This window comes from Engystomops pustulosus, chromosome 2 (assembly GCF_040894005.1).
Source record: "Engystomops pustulosus chromosome 2, aEngPut4.maternal, whole genome shotgun sequence".
In the NCBI taxonomy this organism is placed as follows: domain Eukaryota; kingdom Metazoa; phylum Chordata; class Amphibia; order Anura; family Leptodactylidae; genus Engystomops; species Engystomops pustulosus.
The window spans coordinates 37,855,824-37,879,818 of record NC_092412.1 but is presented as its reverse complement, the minus strand read 5'-3'; positions in this window follow the sequence as shown (position 1 = coordinate 37,879,818).

Below are 23,995 nucleotides of genomic sequence, written 5' to 3'. Positions count from 1 at the left end.
CCACTAGATTTTAGTGAAAGTCATGGTCCCACAAGAGAACATTCTTGCCAAAAATTCATTGTGCTTTACAGCAAAATGTGGAGACTTACAGCCATTGATGCTCCACTGGTGGATTGTGGGAAATATGCAAATCCATTTTCCAGGATCAGATAAGGGAAACATTACCTCTTAGCTGCCTTTTAAGGCAGCCCCCTTATCATCAACCATAATCAATGGTACTGACAATTAGCTAATGAAACATGTACAAGGACTTTAAGGCACTAGAAGACCAACTTTTCAATTAAATTAAAAAAATAAAAAAAGTTTTTGACTTTTGACTTGACTTTTGATTTGAAAGTTTTTTCTCCAACTTCCTTGCAAATTGAAACCTTTAGTTCTTAAGGGAAACAGTTTTTGTAAGGTGGTTTCATACACATTTTTTTGTTATAAGACCTCTCAGATTAGTGTTTTTAAAGTGCAATGTGGTTTGAAAATGATTGTAATGAACATTGGAGGGGGGGAGGGGAGGTTATCGTTAAGCAGATTTTTTTGTGCCAGTTTTTTTGTGCCTGTTTTAGTAGCTTTTGGGATGAACGGACCTGAACTTTTCTGTCTTGCCCTTTTTTGTCTCTGCTTTTCCATTTTTCACTCCTCACCTTCAAAAAATCGTAATTTTTTTTTTATTTTTCAAATTAAAGAGCTGTGTGAGGGCTTGTTTTCTGCGTAACAGTATTTAATATTCCATGCCATGAACTGGAAATCGGGGGAAAAAATTCTAAATGTAGTGAAATTGGTGAAAAATGCATTTTGCGCGATTTTCTTGTGGCCTTTATTTTTACAACTTTCACTGTGCACCCTAAATGACATGTCTACTTTATTCTGATTCACGGTGATACCAAATTTATATAGGTTTTATAATCTTTTCATATATTTACAAAAAATTAAAACCTCCTGTACTAAAATAAATTCTTCATGCTGCCATCTTATGGCGCTAATAACTTTTTCATACTTCAGTGTACAGAGCTGTGGGGCATGTCATTTTTTTGCGAGATGAGATGATGTGTCAATGCTATCATTTTGAGGACTGTATGGCTTTTTGATCACTTTTTATAAAAAAAATTTATATGAAGCAAAATGGAAAAAAGTGGCATTTTCGACTCCGGGCACTATTTTCCGTTAAAGGGTTAAATGGGTTATTATTATTTGATTGGACATTTTGGGACGTGGTGAAACATGTTTATAATTTTTACTGTTTATTTGAGTTTTAGGGAAACGGGGCTGATTTGAATTTTTATGGTTTTTTTAAATGTTTTTTTTTTTTTTTTTACTATTCAGACCCCTTAGGGTGAAGACACACTTGGCGTTTTTAGTCCGTTTTTGGGCCGTTTTTAGTTAGTGCGTTTTCAGATCGTTAAAAAAAGCATGCATTTTTGAAAAACGCATGCGTTTTTGACAGGTTTGACCAATTATCTTAATCCAGACTGGTCAAAAACGCATGCGTTTTTCAAAAACGCATGCATTTTTAACGATGTGAAAACGCACTAAAAACGGCCCAAAAACGGTCTAAAAACGCCAAGTGTGTCTTCACCCTTAGGGTACTTTAACCCTAGGTTGTCTGATACTACCACATACTGCCATACTACAGATTTTACTGACTGTTTATTACAATGTCACTGGCACATTGTAACTAATGGTCAGAAAACATACAGCCTCAGGTCTTACAAAAGGGGTTAATGTCTGCACTTGATTTGAGACACGAAAAAGATGCATATTTTATATAACAACTCATTTTTCTTATGCTAGGAGGGGGCTGATGCAAACTTTCCCCTAAATTTGCAACCCAAAGTAGGTTAAAATATTTGTGAAAATGTTTGCACAGTTGTGAGACATTTGTACCCCAGACATCTGACGTAACTATAACAATTAATTTCTCCCATTGTTTTTACTTGCCATTCCAGGTGGATCCGATATTGAGATTTAGTTTAGAAAACTGCATCCGAAAGGGGTGTATATATATATATATTTATTTTTTTTTCAAAATGAAAACTTCTGTGCGTGAAACCATTCTTAGGCCCTGGTCACACATGTGCAAGGGATGAAAGTTGCGGGTGGAAGTAGTAGAAGGAACACATGTTCTTACTAATTGGTGGAGTATCAGGTTGAGCGTGCAATCCTGCCCGTGCATTCAGCAGATATTGCAGCTCACAGCTAGCAAAGTCAATGAATGGGAGGGAGTACAACAGATACCAGAGATGCTCTGCCAATCCAAAAGGACATCTACCACCAGGATGACCAAGCACACTGACATACTGGTGTGTCCCCCCTCTGACAGGATCCGCTTCGCTTTAAGCTTCCTATGCCCTTGTTTTTAAGAAAAAAAGGCTTTAATATTATGCAAATGAGTCAGAGGGCCTCCAGGATTCATTAACCTATGAAACCCTCAGGCTAATTTGCATAATTTTAAAAGCCTTTTTTGTAAAAACCAGGGCATAAAAAGCTTAAAGAAGAGTGGATATGTCAGTGTACCTGATTATGTCTGTATTTGTCCTTCAGATAGAGAGGTAGAAAAATTCTCTACCTGCCGCTCCATGAGTTTGCAAGAACAGGATCCTCGTAATTTTTGGGGGACTCCTCAGTCAGACCCCCACTGATAACATTTTTTCCTACATTATAGGTGATGATAATCAAAATTGGTACAACCCCTTTAAAGTAAATCTACCTTCAAAATCCATCATGATAAACCAGGGACACTTTCTCATAGATCCGGGCACTATGACTGTGGTAATCTTATATTTGTTATTTATGGTCGCCTTCCTTCTAAAATCAACTTTTAAAATTATTGTAATGAGCCTGAAGTGGTCTAAGGGGTGTTAACAGAGTCCCTTTGTGCTGCAGCTTCACAGGCTGTTAGACAGTCAGCACCCCCCTCCCTCTGCCTAATATGTAATATAGTGTAACAGCCTGTGAAGCTACAGCAGGAAGAGACTTTGGTAACACCCCCTCCCCCCAGAGTCCTTCTGGCTCATTAGCATCAGTTGATTTTAGAAGGAAGGAGGATATATATAACAAATATAAGAGGATCACCACAGTCGTGGTCTGTAGTTCTATGAGTAAGTGACCGTGGTTTATCATGATGAATTTTGATGGTAGCTTTGGTCCAAACAGGGCTCACACAGCCTTTTTCAGTCAATGGGGCTCATTTACTAAGGGTCCGCACACCGCATTTTTGGGTTTTTTGGCGCACGCGATAGGATTTTGACTTTCATGCAACGCAAATTGGGGGGCGTGGCCGTCGGACAACCTGACAGATTCGGACTACACGCGGGATTTAAAATTCAAATTGTGTCACGAGACACGCACTTACAAGCACCGGGAAGAAGAAAGTGAACTCCGGCAGACTTCAGCGGGGGAAGCGACGGGCGCACGAGCTATGTGAATCGCGCCAGACTTCATCTTGGTTGGACCGTTTGGATCAGGGATCGCGACAGATCCGGGTAAGTAAATGTGCCCCTTTATGTCTGACTCATTTCCCAGATAGAGCCCTGTACACGGACCTAGATTTTCAGCATTACCATTACCTATTCCCTTTGTGCCTACCCTCTGTGTAAGTCACACTTGGGCCCCATAGTGGCCACTGATGACCATGAGCTATAATTTTACGAGACTTCTAATGCTACATCCTTTGTACATTTTAGTTCTGTTCTGTATAAAGCATGTCTGACTGTTTCCATTCTCATCACTTAGGCTGTGGACACATGTTGTGGAGCAGATCCTATAAATAGTTGGATTTTCGGATGTGTGGTTACGCTGTAAACACTCCCCGGTAAGATCAGGTTCAGGATTTTGTTGTTTTTTCTTTTTTCTGTTCGTGTTGCAAAACAATAAGACAATTTAACATAAATATGGAAATGATTGTAAGTGTATATATCCAATCATATGATTGACTGCGCGGAAAACAAAGTTGTATACAGGATCCCCGTGTTATGCTTCCTGCATCTGCGGCTAATGGGACTGTTTTGTCTTCGTATTGTTCACAGCGGTTAGAGCGAAGCCAGAAGTTAAAGTGGATCTTTCATCGTAAATGTAATGATTTTGCCTTTGTTTTCTGGTGTTCCCTCCTCTGGGTTACAGTGGTATGTGTAATAAATGGCAGAAGACTAATGCCTCGGCAGCTGAATTCATTAGGCACGGTTCACACATAGAGCTGCACCACAACATCTAAAAACAGTGACAAGGCGTTAATGCACACAGATTTACCACAGTTGGTGTCACTTTTTTATTTTTAAGAAGCAATTCTCGGAAGCCTTCACATGCAAAATGTGGGGATTTTTAAGATTTCAAGTGACCCTCCTTTTCAAGTGACAAAATGTGACTGTATACAATAGGAAATATATTTGGTTCCCTCAAAGTGCCTCAATAGTTTTGATACACCTCCCCCAAAGGGGTCGCTCCAAAAATGGCCACTGATATTTTTAGGGAAGGGGTCTGCACAGCCCCTTCACTGCCACGAACTAGGACAATTGTGGGGTCTGTGATTGACTGAATGCTTCTTTCCTGGAGAAATTAGGGGGCTATTAGTGGAGAAAATGTGGGGGTCAAATGGTTGGCATCAGGTATGTTAATGATGCAATTCTGAGGCCGCGTTCACACAATAATAATAATTCCTTTATGTAGCACACAGATTAACCAGAGCTACACAGAGCTTGCCCAATCAGTCCCTGTCCCCATGGGGCTCACAATCGAATCAACCTACCAGTATGTTTTGGAGTGATGGAGGAAACCGGAGAACCCAGAGGAAACCCACGCAAACATGGAGAGAACATAAAAACTCTTTGTAGATGTTGACCTGGATGGATCTTGAACCCAGGACCACATTGCTGCAAGGCTGTTGTGCTAACCACTGAGCCACCTTGCTGCCCAGCATTGCGTTGTGTTTTTTGCTGCGTTTTTGACGCATCCTAAAGGCTTGAACCCTGATCACATGCTCAGGATACATTGGGGGTCATTTACTAAGGGCCCGAATCGCGTTTTTACGGTGATTTACGCGAATTGTTCCGTATTGCTCCGATTTTCCCTGAATTGCCCTGGGTTTTTGGCGCACGCGATCGGATTGTGGTGCATCGGTGTGGCTGAACGAAAACCCGACGGATTTGGAGAAACCGCCGCATTTAAAAAAAAAAATGTCGCTGGACACGCGCTTACCTGCACCCGGCGAGGCTTGGTGAACTTCAGTGAATTTCGATGAAGTTCAGTGCAGCAGCGACACCTGGTGGACGTCGGAGGAACTACCTTAGTGAATCGCCGGAAGACCCGAATCCTCCGCAAAGAACGCGCCACTGGATCGCGAATGGACCGGGTAAGTAAATCTGCCCCATTGTGTTTAAGCAAATGCAATGGAAGCGCAAAGTAACCTCAGCATGTAATCAAGGCTGAAGCCTTTGGAATGCATCAAAAACGCACCAAAAATGCATCATGTGAAAGCTCCCTAATGCTTTGTTATATATTGTATACCAAGTGATTATTATGAAAGACCACCTTCCTTCGTTATGCTATTATTGCACGTTCATGTAGTATCAATGCCATCCATAGGATCTAATAATCTATAATATTGGTAATCATCCTATATTGACCCTTAATTTTAATAGGGGTTGTCCCAAGTTTTATTGTTTTTCCCCTATCCCCAGTGCTCTCTGGTCAGAGAGTTGGAACCCTCAGTAATCACCAGAATTACCCCAACTCCTCCCTTAGCTACTGGCGGCAGTGGCTAGCTCTATTCCCATGCTTTGAGTCGCGTATGTCAATATTCAGGGCCTGGGGGCCCCTAAGGGCCACCAATCAATTCTAATTATTGTCTAAGAGAAATCCAGAAACACATTTATATCTATATTTTCCTTTGCCCTCTTCTTAAAGCCTAGATAGGATACGTCTTGGAGCATAGACATGAGTCGCACTTTCAGGATGTCGTGCTAGGACGCGAAGATAAAAAGGTGTGTTTGTTCGTATCCGTCCTTAGAAATGGCACAATTCAAGGACTATTGAATTGTATCAATCACAGGCACGAAATCTCAGATAAATCAATATGGTTCTATTGTCTCCTACAACATGTGCATTTTTTAGCCTACATTTGCTGCATGATTACTGCGATCTATGAAGCCAATTACTATACAGCAGCCGAGTCAATGCTGCTGACAGTCTATACGTCCCACAGTGTATTACATTTGTAGAATTCATTCACTTTTGCTTATAATATACACAAATTCCCCCTGCATTACGATCAAGGATTGATGTCTTTTAACATAGTTCATGTATTTGTTATGGCTGCACAATAGCCAGGATAAAGTACTGCTATTAAAGGAACACAAGTCACTGGCTTCTACATCACTTAACTACCAGTAAGGGTATAAAATCTCCTTTCTAGAATGTCCTCTTTTATGTACAATCTCACCTGTTTATAAAACAAAAAATTGCCTCAAGTTTTGCATCATATTGGCACCTTTCCTATGGAAATGATCAGTTTGTCATACCGTCAATACCCCTTTAAGACTTGTCCTGTATCTGCAGGGCTGGTGCCAGCACTGGGCATACCTGGGCAAGTGCCGGGGCCCAGAGCTGCTGGGGGGCCCACATAAGGCTGTACATAAGGAGTTCAGAGGGGCTGTATCTAATAAATCCATAGGGGTGAGGAGGGCTTTATATAAAATAGCCATGAGGGGGCTGTTGGGATGATAACCTAGGGAATATTTTTGGGAATAGGAGACTGAATTTTTAATGCCACCATTTGAGTTCACTGCAAAGGGGCCCACTGAGGCTCTGTTGCCCAGGGGCCTACTGAAACCTGGAGTTGATACTGTGTATCTGTGACCATTTATGACTAGTGCTGTACCACTGGACCTGCTACACCATCACATATCAGACAAATGGAAGTTTACTACATTTTGGTTTTTCTGTACAAAACTACCAATACAGAAGAATTTTCCCTGCTGGAACGTGTAGTTTAATATAAGCAAAGCTTTGTGTGGTCTGATTTTCTGGCACCCGCAGCCCTTCCACATTTAGTAGCTACTTCTAACACAGAACATTTTGTAGCTTTCATTCTTGTTTTAGAGAGAAGATTTACCGCCCCAAACAATCCATCGTACCTGAGATAAACCCAGTATCCGCTAATATTTTTGAGCTTATGACAGAATGTTTCTGATACGTTTTGTGACTATTTCATAGAACTTTGCTGCCCATCCACAATCTCGCTATGTTGACAATGACTTTCATGCACAGTTCTGGTGGCTGACACCTGATATGATGTTATATTCTTGTTATCCTCCTAATGAACTTACACCTTTGAACATTACAATGTGTAAATATACAGATAATTAACATAAAAAGTTGAGTGACTGTAAATACATTACATTATTGACGTTGTACTGATCCACAGGAACACCTTTTATTATAGTTGTCACACTATAATCAGTCACACCTAATCAGGGGCGTAACGAAGAGAGACAGGGCCTTATATCAGACTTCGCAATGGGGCCCCCCTATTCCCTCAGAAAATATACATATATGTATACTCACACATTTATACACTTACACAGATCTGGCCTAGTAGCTGCAGACCACATGGGGGAAGTACATTGCTGGAATTAGATGAGATCCATCGTCCTGCGGTTCTGTTGTCCCCTCCCCAACATTTCTTATCTGAATTCCCAGCTCAGCTGTGTACTGTGGAAGATGTGTACTGTTATATATACATATTATGCTGTACAATGTGCAACCTCAATTCTTTAGTGTGTCAGGTCGGATGTCAGGGCCCCCTGACACTGAGGGCCCCATAGCAGCTGCTACCAATGTAGCTACGCCACTGTCCCTAATATCTAAGCTGACCTATAATGCAGTTATTTCTACATGGGGGATTCTCTAGTGTAAGTGCATTGTGACTATAGGACCAGCGGCGCTTGTGATGGTTGATTCACTGAACACGTTTAAGAAAGACTTGGATAACAAGATATGATTAATAGATTTCTGGAGATCAGATGTAAGTTCTAACTGTTGTACTTAAATTGGTTGTACCAAGTTTGGTTGTTTTCCCCTATTTACAGGATAAGGGATACAAATCTGATAGATAGGGGTCTGACTGCTTGGAACCAGTAGAATGAGGGTTCTTGCTAATCCATTGAGTGGTATGTCAAGCATTCATCCTAACACTCCATTCAATACTATGGCGCTTTGAAAATTGCTGAGTACGGTGCCCTGGTATATTTGGCACTTTCATAGATGGTGAATGAGAGTGCCGGAGATATCTGAGCGCTGTGATAGTATTGAATGCAGCATAAGGACGTATTCTTGACCTGCCACTCCATCAATTAGCCTTCTCCTGATTGGTGAGGGGGGGGGGGGGGGGGGTCAGCCTTGTGATCAGTGGGTGTTCCTGAAATCGAACACCCACCAAACAGATTGTTATCCCCTACAATGTTCCTCTGACCATATCGGGATGTCATGCCATGAGGTCAGGTTATCAAAATCGATGCAGGATCAAAAAACACTAGCAAAAGGTGTACTAGCATTTATATACTAAGCATATGTTTAGAAGAAATATTGAAAATCTGGGCCTCCACCAGATTTTGCGCCCAGGGACCTCCACCTAAATGAATCCAGCACTGATGTCGCTACATAATATGCAAAGATTGCCTTCTTCAGACCATGAAGAGATTTCAGCTCTGAAGCCTATATAACTTGTGAACATATTATATCATGCGCAATAACAAATACCATAAAGGTTATTTCAAATCAATCATTTTTAATAATTGATCAAATTACTCATTTTTATTAAATCTATATATTTACGCATAAAATACAGGCAGTCCCCGGGTTACGTACAAGATAGGTTCTGTAGGTTTGTACATATGTTCAGAGTTCAGTTTTAATTTTCCTACAGCTGTTACTGAAATTAAAGCTGAGTTCTGATTGGTTTTCATGGACAACTAGAACAGTTTTACACCGGAAACTTGATGATAAATCTCCCCCCAATATGTGTATACGGAGAACATTTCTCATTTTCTGTCCTAAATTTACACTTATTATTTTTTTATTAGAAGTAGAAGAATCCCTGGAAATTTTTCCGCGAAATGTTGGCAACTATGATACACGAACAATCTGTCTATATAATAACACGGCAGTGGAATGAAGCGTTGCTGGTCTGAAAAAAGACAATATTGCGAAACCTGAAAGATTAGCAGATGCTCGGAAGGAGTCAGCTAAGGTGAAGCGTCCGAGTGACAGCTGAGAAATATGACTCGTCTCTAGCCATGAAAGTGTTAACATCGAGGAGGTGTAAAAAAACCACTGGAAGGAATCATTTATCCTAGTGTTTACCTAAGCGTTCAGTGGCGAGGGCAGAGATGTGTCAGTCTATAGAGGTCAGTCTGTGCCACTTGTATGGCTGCAAGGGCTATCAGCATCTAATCTGTCTGCTGTCAGCAGCAACCTTGCTAGGCTGGGGTTAATCACAATGAAACGCAGACTGTAGATAAATCATCCATTCTTCAGCGGTTTATTTATAAGAAAAACCTCTCTCTTCAGGAGACGTACAAGTAGCTACTTGCCGCCTTGGTCCTACAATTAAGACCTAGGTGCTATGTTTCCAATGACATGGGCTAATCTGTCACACCTCATCGGAGGCCCCCGCATTGCTGAGGCATTTCAGGATTTACCCAGTCCATGTTTTCTTTGCCTTATTTACTAAAACCCATTGTCACAGTAAATTAGCAGCTGGTTCTTTAACACGCCTTATGTACGCCGATTTTCAGCTTCTTAGAAGGGGAAGAGCCTGGGGCTCCTGCTAAGAGATTTACGTCTACAATTCTCTTAATCTGCTCATGGGTAGACAGCCTGGATGGCAATTGCCCTAAGCAATATGTCTTTAATTCTTTTAAATGAGAGTACTAAAGCTTGAGGAAGGACAATTGTGCAGGAAAAGGTTGCTTAGGAGTCAACATTTAGCACTTTTCTATTCTGACCTCTGGAAATGCCCAGTGGGCCTGGATGACTGTATTTCCAAAAGTTCTAAGAGAAAACAAATCCCTTAGAAACAGGACTAAATCTGACCCAATCCCAGGATCAAAGGAAATGCTATTTTTTGTTATTGTAATGTTGGGGTCTTTAACAGGGTATCTGAAAACGGTACAAAAAGCCCATACTTGCCTGCCCAAAGAGTCTACATTGGTCGGCTCCCTGTCATTTAATCAATACCTAGATGCTGACCACATGAGGGAAATACACGGCATGAATTGGAGCCGTAGTTCTGCTATTTCCTTCCTCCACCCCAACATTTCATATCTGAGCTGCTATCTCAGCTGTGCACTGTGGAAGATTTGCGCTGTTATATACATACTGTGCTGTACAATGTGCAGCCTAATTTGTATATACCGTATTTTTCGGACTATAAGACGCACAAAAATCCTTTGATTTTCTCAGAAATCAAAGGTGCGCCTCATATATGAACCGTACTTACAGACAACAGCTGCCTTGAACTGTGCACAGATCTGCCACCTGCTGTTCATTCATTCTTATAATCAGGTGCGCCTTATAATCCGGTGCGCCTTATATATGAACCAAGATGTTTTAGCAGGCATTTATTGATGGTGCGCCTTATAATCCGGTGCTCCTTATAGTCCGAAAAATACTGTAATGGTGCACATCCTCCATTCTTTATTTTGTCAGGTGGGATGCCAGGATCCCCTGACACTGCGGGGCCCATAGCTGCTGCTAATGCTGCTACCCATGTAGTCATGACCCTGCTCTTTTCTCTTAAAAAAAAACAAGAAATACTCACCCCCGCTTCTCTTCATCTTGATCCCGATCCTATCTTTTTGCTAAGCTTGACAAAAAAAAGTTATAATTAGCAGCTTGGAGCACAAACCCAAAATGTTCGGCGCTCCGCGATGTGAATTATGCACGGCCCTGCTCTCCCTCCGGTGATGACATGCGAGAGGCTTGAATTCACGCCCCTTGTGTGACTTCACCTCTCTCTCCCATGCTGGGAGGGGGGTGTGCTCAGTTTGCAGCCCGGAGCTCCAGACATCTTGTCCCCAAGCTCCATGCTGCTAATTATGAGTTTGTTTTCTAGGTGAACCCGGCGTGTCGAGCTTAGCGAAAGAGAGCATCGGGATAACTGATTGATTTCCTTTAATATAAAATTATATGCAGATCACCTGCAATCACCCCCTTAGGCAAAGAACCTCTAGTGGGGTTGTACCTCTTGTGCCAGACACCTAATAATCTAATTTTAATTGCCTATTCTAAGATTTCAGGAAAAACTATTATTCCAAAACTGTGACTAAACAAAATCTTAGATAGAAGTGAAAAAATTAGTGATCTAATAATTTTTGGAGACATTAATTGTTTAATGTAGTAAATTGCAGGACATTTTAACGATATTCTCTGAATTGTTCAGGGATTACACTCTGTTATTGTTGTCGGGAACCTTTGACTTAGGTTTTATTTACATTATTCCAAGGAACTAATACGTGCATTCCATCTTTTTTTTATCAAAAACAGGGATTAAACACATCACATGTGAAGAAGTCCATCAGGTGGGGAGTGTCACAGATTTCTGGTGCAGATCAATGCTGCAGCTTGTTACCTTCTGTTTATATAAACTTGGTTAAAAGGCTATATCCACCAAAATCATGTTTATTAACAAAAGAAGACTTTTTTTTATATAAATTTTTTATTATTTTTACTATTGTCCTTACAGTTTTATGTATTCACATGACTAGGTGTCTTTTAATGAACATTTGATACTTCGGAAATGAATAAAAGTGCTTGAATAGGAGACGGGACAGGAGGAATAAGAAAAAGTGGGATACTGACATGTATCCTATCAAACATGCTTTAAACCGTATCGGCATTCACAATGCACAAATACAGTTAGGCTACATTCACACTGCCATTGCCCGCTGTACCGTAACACGGCGGGCAACGGCAGCGCACGGGCGCTGCTCACCCCCGCCCCTCTCCATAGGAAGATATGACGCACGGCGCCATACTACGGAGAAAGATAGGACGTGTCCTATCTTTTTCCGGGGTATGGAGCGGAACGGTGCCACACATGCACCCATTGCCATCTATTGGAGACGTATATCGGCCGTATATACGTCCCCCATATGGCAGTGTGAATGTAGCCTTACAGGTCTTCTCCAGTGACATACAAGTTAGCCCCTATCCACAGGTGGGGGTCTCAGTGATGGGACCCCCATGGATCATGTGAATGGGGATCTGCTGTACCCCTGTTGTACACCGAGATGAAGAGAGTATCCAGTCACGCTCCACTCATCTCTTTGCTGCTGATGGAAATAGTAGAGTATGGTGCTGATTAATCTCCGTTAGTGCCATAGAGATGAATGGAGTAACCTGCGCATGCGTGACTAGCTCCTCTCTTCATCTCGGAGTACAATAGGGGTATAAAGGACCCCCATTCTTGTAATCCATGGGTCTTATCACCAAAACCCAATCCTGTGGATGGGGGCTACTGGAGAACTCAAGTTTTGGCAGAGCAAGGAGCAATAGTCTCTCTGTTCTGCCATACAAATTGGAGTTGTATATAGACAATTAGTATTTCAGCTCAATTTAACGGACTGTCCTCCTATAGGCCATGTAACCACACTTTGATTAAAGCCCTCATACAACGAAGAGGAAATTTTGCTGAACCTGATTTTAGCAGGAAGTGGGGGAGCGGAGTACTGACTATATTTTGTCTATGTAGGACCTCTAACCTCCCATGACAGATTATGTTGGAGTACATGACCGATCCTTTAGTTCCCAGAGAGTTAAGCTGCCACCAATAGGATATAACAACAGGTGACTCCCCTCTCCCCATTGACAGCACATGCACACTCAACTGAGCTGAGCATACATACAGTGACAGGCAAAAGGGTACCATAATTGTATTCCAAATCTCACCATCCACTACAGCTTTGAAAATGAAAAATCTCTTACATAAATGTAACTTCCCGCTATTTAGAATATTCTTAGTTATGTCTTGTAATCTTGCAGTGTTACTGTTTTGCTCCTGATGGTGGAACAAACTTTTTATTCTTGTATATCACAAATTACAACTTGTTCTTACATTCCCTCATAAATCAGTTTATTAGGTTGATTCTCAAGCGAAAGGTCACTGGCACGGGCAGATTAAGACTGCCATGAGCCCTGTATATTATAGCCCCTACAGGTCTGGGATTTGATTTCTACATGTGATACTACTGTAGAATCAGCTTCTTGGGGAATGGAGGATGCGTCCTTTCTGTCTACTTCAAGTCCTTTGGAGGACCTTCAAAGGTCCTCAACTGTCTCTTGTGTACATGTGTTTTGATAGCAAGAACAGATGTACAAGGATTTCATGGGTGAGGGTCCTTCTCAGTATAAAATTTGGTGGGTGGTTTTGGTGACCATGGGCCCCTTAGAAGGTTTGGGACCCGGGCTACTGCCCAAACTGCTCATATTATAATTTCATATTGAATATTGTCATAAGAAGTGTCACCTAGACTGAGCATTGATGGGTGCAAATGTGTCTGAAGTTGAGAAATTTAAGTATCTAGAAATTTAAGGAGCTATCAAGTTTGGTGGAGGAAACCTCATAGTATGGGGTTGTTTCCCAGACAAAGGCATTGGAGACTTGGTTATGAAAAAATGAAGGACACTGACCTGAAGCAAATGTGGAGATTGGAGAAGAATTGGTACAATGACCATTAAGTAGATTTGCTGGAATGGCCCCCACAGTCCTCAGACATCATTGCAATTGAACATTTGTGAGTAGCGTCGAAATACAAACTGTATTTGATCCCAAGTGAGATGACCATTATGCACCATGATTGAGAAAGTTTAAAAGACACCTGGGGTCATATCAGTCCCCCCACATTCAGCTATAGGTTATTACTATAAAATCCAGACAACCCCTTTAACCCGTTTCTAAACTCCCCAGCATACACATGTCCCTTTGTTTGGACCAGCTCTAGTGTTTAGGCTACTAACAGAGCAGTTTTGTGTCTCCACGTTCTCCAGAAGGAAGCTATTTAGTATCATCAATTGTATGTCTGAATCAGCTATTTGCTGATTGATGATCCAACAGAAGGTCTGGACAGTGGCAGGGAAGGCAATCCAGCTAAGAATACGATTTGTCTTCATCACATTGATGTTTTTCTTTTTCTCATTGCTCGTTTTTAGTATATGGTCTTGGTCACAACTTCCAGTTGGGATTTAGTTTCTTAAAAAAAGGCCTTCAGTGAACATAAGTAGTCAGAGATGTAGAATCTAATGGAGGAGATCCTGGTAGAGTCCAATGTTAATTTTGCAATGGAAGGCCTCTTCTATACATAGTTCTATACTTCTATACATGGTTCAAATACATAAAAAACGTGTCCTGATATTCTGTATTCTGTTGCAGTGGTGTTGTTGAACAAGAATCCTAGATGACTAGAGACAGGAACCATATTTTTTTTTTAGATCAGACAAAGGCTTTATGGTGGGCGCTTTAATCTTGACTTTACACAGAGAGACTGGGGCACATTTACTAATGCGAACAGCGCATTTCCGTTGGATTTCCCGACTTTTTACCATTTTGCGCTGAATTGCCCCAGGTTTTTGGCGCACGCGATTTTGGCTCATCGTCGTCGGCTTGCATGCGACACAAACCGGGGGGCATGGCCGTCGGACAGCCCGACTGATTCGGACAAACAGCGGAATTTAAAAAGAAAATTGTGTCGCAAGATCAGGGAAGAAGAAGATGAACTCCGGTGGACCTCAGCGGGAGAAGCCACAGAGGCAGGAAATTGGACGCACGATCTAAGTGAATCGTGGCAGACCCGAATCCTCGTCGGACAACGCACAGCAGGGATCATGACAGGACGGGTAAGTAAATGTGTCCCACTGTCTCAGCTGTGGGTGTAATGATCTAGGGAGACATTTTTTTCTGTATCAATATCTTCTCAGTACTAGAAGTAGAGAACGTCAAGGGGAATTCCCATCTGAACATTCATCTGAATTCATTAAATTCAGCTCCCATAGAAAAACATATATTAAAATATATTCTTCAACTGCATTTTATTAAAAATGATGTTCCTGTGTGAAAATAATTTCCCATTAATGTAGCCATGTTGTCCTTTACAAACAAGATAGATGGCCAGGCATATACTATTAAGCCCTGCCTGTCCACCTGGATTGAGTGTTCATTACCACAGGACAGCTGTGGGACATGCAGTAACTCCCAGACATCTCATATACAAAAACAAATTGTTTCTTTGTGCAGTGGTGGTTGTATCCAAGGACAACAATCTGGATTCTAATGGACACATGGCTACATTTATGGGAAATTATTAGAGATGAGCGAGCACTAAAATGCTCGGGTACTCGTTATTCGAGACGAACTTTTCCCGATGCTCGAGTGCTCGTTTCGAGTAACGAGCCCCATTGAAGTCAATGGGAGACTCGAGCATTTTTCAAGGGGACCAAGGCTCTGCACAGGGAAGCTTGGCCAAACACCTGGGAACCTCAGAAAAGGATGGAAACACCACGGAAATGGACAGGAAACAGCAGGGGCAGCATGCATGGATGCCTCTGAGGCTGCTTAATCGCACCATTATGCCAAAATTATGGGCAACAGCATGGCCATGACAGAGTGACAGAATGAAGCTAGATAGCATCTAAAACATCCAATAATTAACCCTGACACTATAGGGGACGGCATGCAGAGGCAGCGGCAGCAGCGGAAGGCTAGAGAGTGGCATGGCGACATACCCTAAATGGACTCAGGCTTCAAACCAATGGGTAGCAGAGAGGAACCAAAGAAGGTGAGCAAGAAGCGCTCAAATAATATTGGTACATGATAAAAGTTTGCCAGTATATTTTGTGGATTACACAGCAGGGTGGCGACAAAGTTAACATGGAAGCCATGAAAACAATCCAAAATTCTGCCTGACACAGCTCGTTTGATAAGGGGACGATGTATGGAGGCAGTGAACTAGTAGTAGATTAAAGGTACTGCAGTTAAAACTATGTTAGTTGGTTCTTGGCATGGAGCTGGCGCTCCGCTGCCAGGCGAGCTTTCGCCAGTCCAAGCCCCTGTCTCTAGGCTACTCCCCAAACAGCACTTCTAAGAACCTTTCGGATAAGATCAAGTGTAGTAGCGTTCTTATAAGTTTGGGATATGGCGGGTGAGGGGAATGTAAACATCTGCGCAAGAAGCGCTGAAATAATATCCGTAAATGAAAAAAGTTTTCCAGTATATTTTGTGGCTTACACAGCAGGGTGGCGACAAAGTTAACAAGTTTGATGTGGAATGCCCTGCAATAGCTCTTGGGCGGTGTGCCTTTTATCACCTAGGCTCAGCAGTTTGAGCACCGCCTGCTGTCGCTTAGCAACGGCACTGCTGCTGTGCCTAGATGGCGCCATGCCCACGGATGGTAATTCGGAGGAGGAGGAGGTGGAGGAGGGGTGGGAGGATTTGGAGGTATAGTAGGCCTTTGAGACCTGGACCGAGGTAGGCCCCGCAATCCTCTGCGTCGGCAGTATATGACCAGCCCCAGGGTCAGACTCGGTCCCAGCCTGCACCAAGTTAAGTGTAGTAGCGTTCTTATAAGTTTGGAATATGGCGGGTGAGGGGAATGTAAACAGATGCGCAAGAAGCGCATGATGCGCATGGAGCTGGCGCTCCGCTGCTAGGCGAGCTTTCGCCAATCCAAGCCCCTGTCTCTAGGCTACTCCCCAAACAGCACTTCTAAGAACCTTTTGTATAAGATCAAGTGTAGTAGCGTTCTTATAAGTTTAGGATATGGCGGGTGAGGGGAATGTAAACAGATGCGCAAGAAGCGCATGATGCGCATGGAGCTGGCGCTCCGCTGCTAGGCGAGCTTTCGCCAATCCAAGCCCCTGTCTCTAGGCTACTCCCCAAACAGCACTTCTAAGAACCTTTTGTATAAGATCAAGTGTAGTAGCGTTCTTATAAGTTTAGGATATGGCGGGTGAGGGGAATGTAAACAGATGCGCAAGAAGCGCTGAAATAATATCCGTAAATGGTAAAAGTTTGCCAGTGTATTTTGTGGATAACACAGCAGGGTGGCGACAAAGTTAACAACTTTGATGTGGAATCCATGAAAACAACCCAAATTTCGGCCTGACAAACCTCGTTTGATAAAGGGACGATGTATGGAGGCAGCTATATGGACGACTTTTGGAGGTAGCAATGGAGACAACGTGTGGAGGCTGCTATGGAGACAATTCAATTTGGATAGTGCCTGTATGTGGCAGTCCAAAAAATTTTTCAAACCAGAGGAGCAGGTAGGTGGCCCTCCAGAAAAATGGAATAGATTGAGTGCCTGTATGTGGCAGTCCAAAAAATTTTTCAAACCAGAGGAGCAGGTAGGTGGCCCTCCAGAAAAATGGAATAGATTGAGTGCCTGTATGTGGCAGTCCAAAAAAGTTTTCAAACCAGAGGAGCAGGTAGGTGGCCCTCCAGAAAAATGGAATAGATTGAGTGCCTGTATGTGGCAGTCCAAAAAAGTTTTTAAACCAGAGGAGCAGGTAGGTGGCCCTCCAGAAAAATGGAATAGATTGAGTGCCTGTATGTGGCAGTCCAAAAAAGTTTTTAAACCAGAGGAGCAGGTAGGTGGCCCTCCAGAAAAATGGAATAGATTGAGTGCCTGTATGTGGCAGTCCCAAAAAATTGTTTAAAACAGAGGACCGGAAAGGTGGCCCTCCAGAAAAATTGAATAGATTGAGTGCCTGTATGTGGCACTCCCAAAAATTGTTTAAAACAGAGGACCGTGTCGGTGGCCCTCCAGAAAAATTAAATGCATAAAGTACTATACCTAGAGCCAGTGGGCCCTGTCAAAAAACAGCCAGTTTCCTCTGCTTTACTGTAGAAAGAGGAGGAGAAGGAGGAAAATGAGGAGGAGGAGGAGTGGATAAATTATTCAGGTTGAGCTTCCTTCACCTGCTGGAGATTTGAAATTAGGAGAAATCCATGCTTTATTCATCTTGATAAGCGTCAGCCTGTCAGCGCTGTCAGTCGACAGGCGTGTACGCTTATCGGTGATGATGCCACCAGCTGCACTGAAAACCCGCTCTGACAAGACGCTAGCGGCAGGGCAGGCAAGAACCTCCAAGGCGTAGAGCGCCAGTTCGTGCCACATGTCCAGCTTTGAAACCCAGTAGTTGTAGGGAGCTGTGTGATCATTTAGGACGATGGTATGGTCAGCTACGTACTCCCTCACCATCTTTCTGTAAAGATCAGCCCTACTCTGCCGAGACTGGGGACAGGTGACAGTGTCTTGCTGGGGTGACATAAAGCTGGCAAAAGCCTTGTAAAGCGTACCCTTGCCAGTGCTGGACAAGCTGCCTGCTCGCCTACTCTCCCTCGCTACTTGTCCCGCAGAACTACGCACTCTGCCGCTAGCGCTGTCAGAAGGGAAATACTGTTTCAGCTTGTGCACCAGGGCCTGCTGGTATTCATGCATTCTCACACTCCTTTCCTCTCCAGGGATGAGAGTGGAAAGATTTTGCTTGTACCGTGGGTCCAGGAGAGTGAACACCCAGTAATCGGTGCTGGAATAAATTCTTTGAACGCGAGGGTCACGGGATAGGCAGCCTAGCATGAAATCTGCCATATGCGCCAGAGTACCAACGCGTAAGAATTCACTCCCCTCACTGGCCTGACTGTCCATTTCCTCCTCCTCCAACTCCTCCAACTCCTCTTCTTCTGCCCATACACGCTCAACAGTGTAGGACTCAACAATGGTCCCCTCTTGTGTCTCGCCAACATTCTCCTCCTCTTCCTCCTCATCCTCCTCCACCTCCACCTCCTCCGATATGCGCTGAGAAACAGACCTAAGGGTGCTTTGGCTATCAACAAGGGAATCTTCTTCCCCTGTCTCTTGTGAGGAGCGCAAAGCTTCCGACTTCATGCTGACCAGAGAGTTTTTCAACAGGCCAAGCAGCGGGATGGTGAGGCTGATGATGGCGGCATCGCCACTGACCATCTGTGTTGACTCCTCAAAGTTACTCAGCACCTGACAGATATCAGACATCCACGTCCACTCCTCATTGTAGACTTGAGGAAGCTGACTGACCTGACTACCAGTTCTGGTGGAAGTTGACATCTGGCAGTCTACAATCGCTCGGCGCTGCTGGTAAACTCTGGATAACATGGTCAGTGTTGAATTCCACCTCGTGGGCACGTCGCACAACAGTCGGTGAGCGGGCAGTTGGAGGCGGCGCTGCGCTGCCCTGAGAGTGGCAGCATCTGTGCTGGACTTCCTGAAATGCGCACAGATGCGGCGCACCTTCGTGAGCAAATCAGACAGATTGGGGTATGTCTTGAGGAAACGCTGAACTATCAGATTTAACACATGGGCCAGGCATGGCACATGTGTCAGTCTGCCGAGTTGCAGAGCCGCCACCAGGTTACGGCCGTTGTCACACACAACCATGCCTGGCTTCAGGTTCAGCGGTGCCAGCCACAGATCAGTCTGCGCCGTGATGCCCTGTAATAGTTCTTGGGCGGTGTGCCTTTTATCGCCTAGGCTCAGCAGTTTGAGCACCGCCTGCTGTCGCTTAGCGACGGCACTGCTGCTGTGCCTAGAGCTACCGACTGATGGCGCCATGCCCACGGATGGTCGTTCGGAGGAGGAGGTGGAGGAGGGGTGGGAGGAGGAGGAGGCATAGTAGGCCTCAAACACCTGGACCGAGGTAGGCCCCGCAATCCTCGGCGTCGGCAGTATATGACCAGCCGCAGGGTCACACTCGGTCCCAGCCTCCACCAAGTTAACCCAATGTGCCGTCAGAGATATATAGTGGCCCTGCCCGGCAGCACTCGTCCACGTGTCCGTGGTCAGGTGGACCTTGTCAGAAACGGCGTTGGTCAGGGCACGGATTATGTTGTCTGACACGTGCTGGTGCAGGGCTGGGACGGCACATCGGGAAAAGTAGTGGCGGCTGGGGACCGAATACAGAGAGGCGGCCGCCGCCATGAGGCTGCGAAAGGCCTCGGTCTCTACTAGCCTATAGGGCAGCATCTCCAGGCTTAGCAATCTGGAAATGTGCACATTAAGGGCTTGGGCGTGCGGGTGGGTTGCACTATATTTGCGTTTCCGCTCCAGCGTCTGGGGTATGGAGAGCTGAACGCTGGTGGATGCTGTGGAGGATCGTGGAGGTGACGATGGGGTTTTTGTGGCAGGGTCCTGGGCAGGGGGCTGACTATCAGCTGACACAGGGGAAGGAGCAGTGGTGTGCACGGCCGGAGGTGAACGCGCTTGTTGCCACTGAGTGGGGTGTTTAGCATTCATATGCCTGCGCATACTGGTGGTAGTTAAGCTAGTAGTGGTGGAACCCCTGCTGATCCTGGTTTGGCAAATGTGGCACACCACAGTCCGTCGGTCATCCGGTGTTTCCTTAAAGAACCTCCAGACTTCTGAAAATCTAGCCCTCGCCGCAGGAGCCCTCGCCACGGGAGCTTCACTAGTTGACACATTTGGCGCTGATGCACCAGCTCTGGCCCTGCCTCTCCGTCTGGCCCCACCACTGCCTCTTCCAACCTGTTCTGGTCGAGGACTCTCCTCCGTCTCAGAAGCACTGTGTTCACCCGGTCTCTCAACCCAGCTTGGGTCTGTCACCTCATCATCCTCCGATCCCTCAGTCTGCTCCCCCCTCGGACTTCCTGCCCTGACAACAACTTCCCCACTGTCTGACAACCGTGTCTCCTCATCGTCGGACACCTCTTTACACACTTCTTCCACTACGTCAACAAGGTCATCATCACCCACAGACTGCGACTGGTGGAAAACCTGGGCATCAGAAAATTGCTCATCAGCAACCGGACAAGTGGTTTGTGACTGTGGGAAGGGTCCAGAAAACAGTTCCTCAGAGTATGCCGGTTCAAATGGCAAATTTTGCTGGGAGGGGGCAGACTGGGGGGGAGGAGGCTGAGGTGCAGGAGCTGGAGGAGTGCCGATTTCGGTGACATGGGTGGACTGCGTGGAAGACTGACTGGTGGACAAATTGCTCGAAGCATTGTCGGCAATCCACGACATCACCTGTTCGCACTGTTCTGGCCTCAACAGTGCTCTACCACGAGTCCCAGTAACTTCAGACATGAACCTAGGGAGTGTAGCTCTGCGGCGTTCCCCTGCTCCCTCATAAGCAGGTGGTGTCTCACCCCGCCCAGGACCACGGCCTCTGACCCCTGCAGTAGTTGGACGCCCACGTCCCCGCCCTCGTCCTCTACCCCTAGCCCTCGGGTTAAACATTTTGAAAATGAGAGTTATAACTTGTATTTTTTTTTTAACTTTTTTTTTTTTTTTTTTTTTTGTGTTTTTTAGTTTTTAAAACCAAACGATGCTATCCTATTGCTATGGCTATTTTCTAGCCAAGTATTACAGCACACTACTATGCCAGATGAGATGACGCTGAGTTATGAAAAAAATAAACGTAAAATAAAAAAGGAAATGGCAGACTGTGCCTAGTTGAAATACAACCCCGGGCCCTAATAAATTTTCCCACTTCGGTCTTTGCGATGGATATGTGCGTCACTAAAACACAGTGGTCGCAAGTCTGACTCCAAATTGCTCCCAATTTGATAGTAGATGCACTGCAGCAAGTACAGCCACCAGCAGATCAACCAGAAATCAAATATATATAACGCTACTGTAGGCGTAATTAAGACGTTTGTATTCTCCTATGGCTATTTTCTAGCCAAGTATTACAGCACACTACTATGCCAGATGAGATGACGCTGAGTTATGAAAAAAATAAACGTAAAATAAAAAAGGAAATGGCAGACTGTGCCTAGTTGAAATACAACCCCGGGCCCTAATAAATTTTCCCACTTCGGTCTTTGCGATGGATATGTGCGTCACTAAAACACAGTGGTCGCAAGTCTGACTCCAAATTGCTCCCAATTTGATAGTAGATGCACTGCAGCAAGTACAGCCACCAGCAGATCAACCAGAAATCAAATATATATAACGCTACTGTAGGCGTAATTAAGACGTTTGTATTCTCCTATGGCTATTTTCTAGCCAAGTATTACAGCACACTACTATGCCAGATGAGATGACGCTGAGTTATGAAAAAAATAAACGTAAAATAAAAAAGGAAATGGCAGACTGTGCCTAGTTGAAATACAACCCCGGGCCCTAATAAATTTTCCCACTTCGGTCTTTGCGATGGATATGTGCGTCACTAAAACACAGTGGTCGCAAGTCTGACTCCAAATTGCTCCCAATTTGATAGTAGATGCACTGCAGCAAGTACAGCCACCAGCAGATCAACCAGAAATCAAATATATATAACGCTACTGTAGGCGTAATTAAGACGTTTGTATTCTCCTATGGCTATTTTCTAGCCAAGTATTACAGCACACTACTATGCCAGATGAGATGACGCTGAGTTATGAAAAAAATAAACGTAAAATAAAAAGAAACTGGCAGACTGTGCCTAATTGAAATACAACCCCGGGCCCTAATAAATTTTCCCACTTCGGTCTTTGCGATGGATATGTGCGTCACTAAAACACAGTGGTCGCAAGTCTGACTCCAAATTGCTCCCAATTTGATAGTAGATGCACTGCAGCAAGTACAGCCACCAGCAGATCTACCAGAAATCAAATATATATAACGCTACTGTAGGCGTAATTAAGACGTTTGTATTCTCCTATGGCTATTTTCTAGCCAAGTATAACAGCACACTACTATGCCAGATGAGATGACGCTGAGTTATGAAAAAAATAAACGTAAAATAAAAAGAAACTGGCAGACTGTGCCTAATTGAAATACAACCCCGGGCCCTAATAAATTTTCCCACTTCGGTCTTTGCGATGGATATGTGCGTCACTAAAACACAGTGGTCGCAAGTCTGACTCCAAATTGCTCCCAATTTGATAGTAGATGCACTGCAGCAAGTACAGCCACCAGCAGATCAACCAGAAATCAAATATATATAACGCTACTGTAGGCGTAATTAAGACGTTTGTATTCTCCTATGGCTATTTTCTAGCCAAGTATAACAGCACACTACTATGCCAGATGAGATGACGCTGAGTTATGAAAAAAATAAACGTAAAATAAAAAGAAACTGGCAGACTGTGCCTAATTCTACTCAAACCCCTAATAAATTTTCCCACTTTGGTGTTTGAGGTGGATATGTGTGTCACTAAGAGCTAAACACAACGGTAGCAAGTCCCCCTGCTAATTCCTCACAATATGGTACTAGCTGCAAATAAAAAAAAAAAAAAATTATAACGTTATTGTAGCCCTAAGAAGGGCTGTTGGGTTCTTTAAGAATCACTCCTGCCTAACAGTAAGCTAATAGAACACCCTAACGCTTTCCCTGAGCAGCAGCAGCTCTCTCCCTAGCGGCATCCAGACAGAGAATGATCCGAGCAGCGCGGGCAGCGGCTAGTCTATCCCAGGGTCACCTGATCTGGCCAGCCAACCACTGCTATCGACGTGTAAGGGTACCACGTCATGCTGGGTGGAGTGCAGAGTCTCCTGGCTTGTGATTGGCTCTGTTTCTGGCCGCCAAAAAGCAAAACGGCGGGAGCTGCCATTTTCTCGAGCGGGCGAAATACTCGTCCGAGCAACGAGCAGTTACGAGTACGCTAATGCTCGATCGAGCATCAAGCTCGGACGAGTATGTTCGCTCATCTCTAGAAATTATCTTTACACAGGTAAAAAAAAATTAAATAACATCCATTTTAAGAAATGTCTATATATATGGCAGATGAATTAAATTAAATGTGAATGCCCAGATGAAAATACCCATTTCAGGCTACGTGAGGCCACATAAGGAAAGGTATATGGCAGCATTGGTTATTAGAGAGTTTACTATATAGTGTTTGCATCACTTCACTTTACTACTTTATGTAAGTACGGTGCTATTGTCTAAGCAACCCACCATAAATAAGGGAACCTGGACTTTATACACAATGAGCCTATTATTCTCAGATAAGTCATTATACAGGGCTCGGGAGACATGA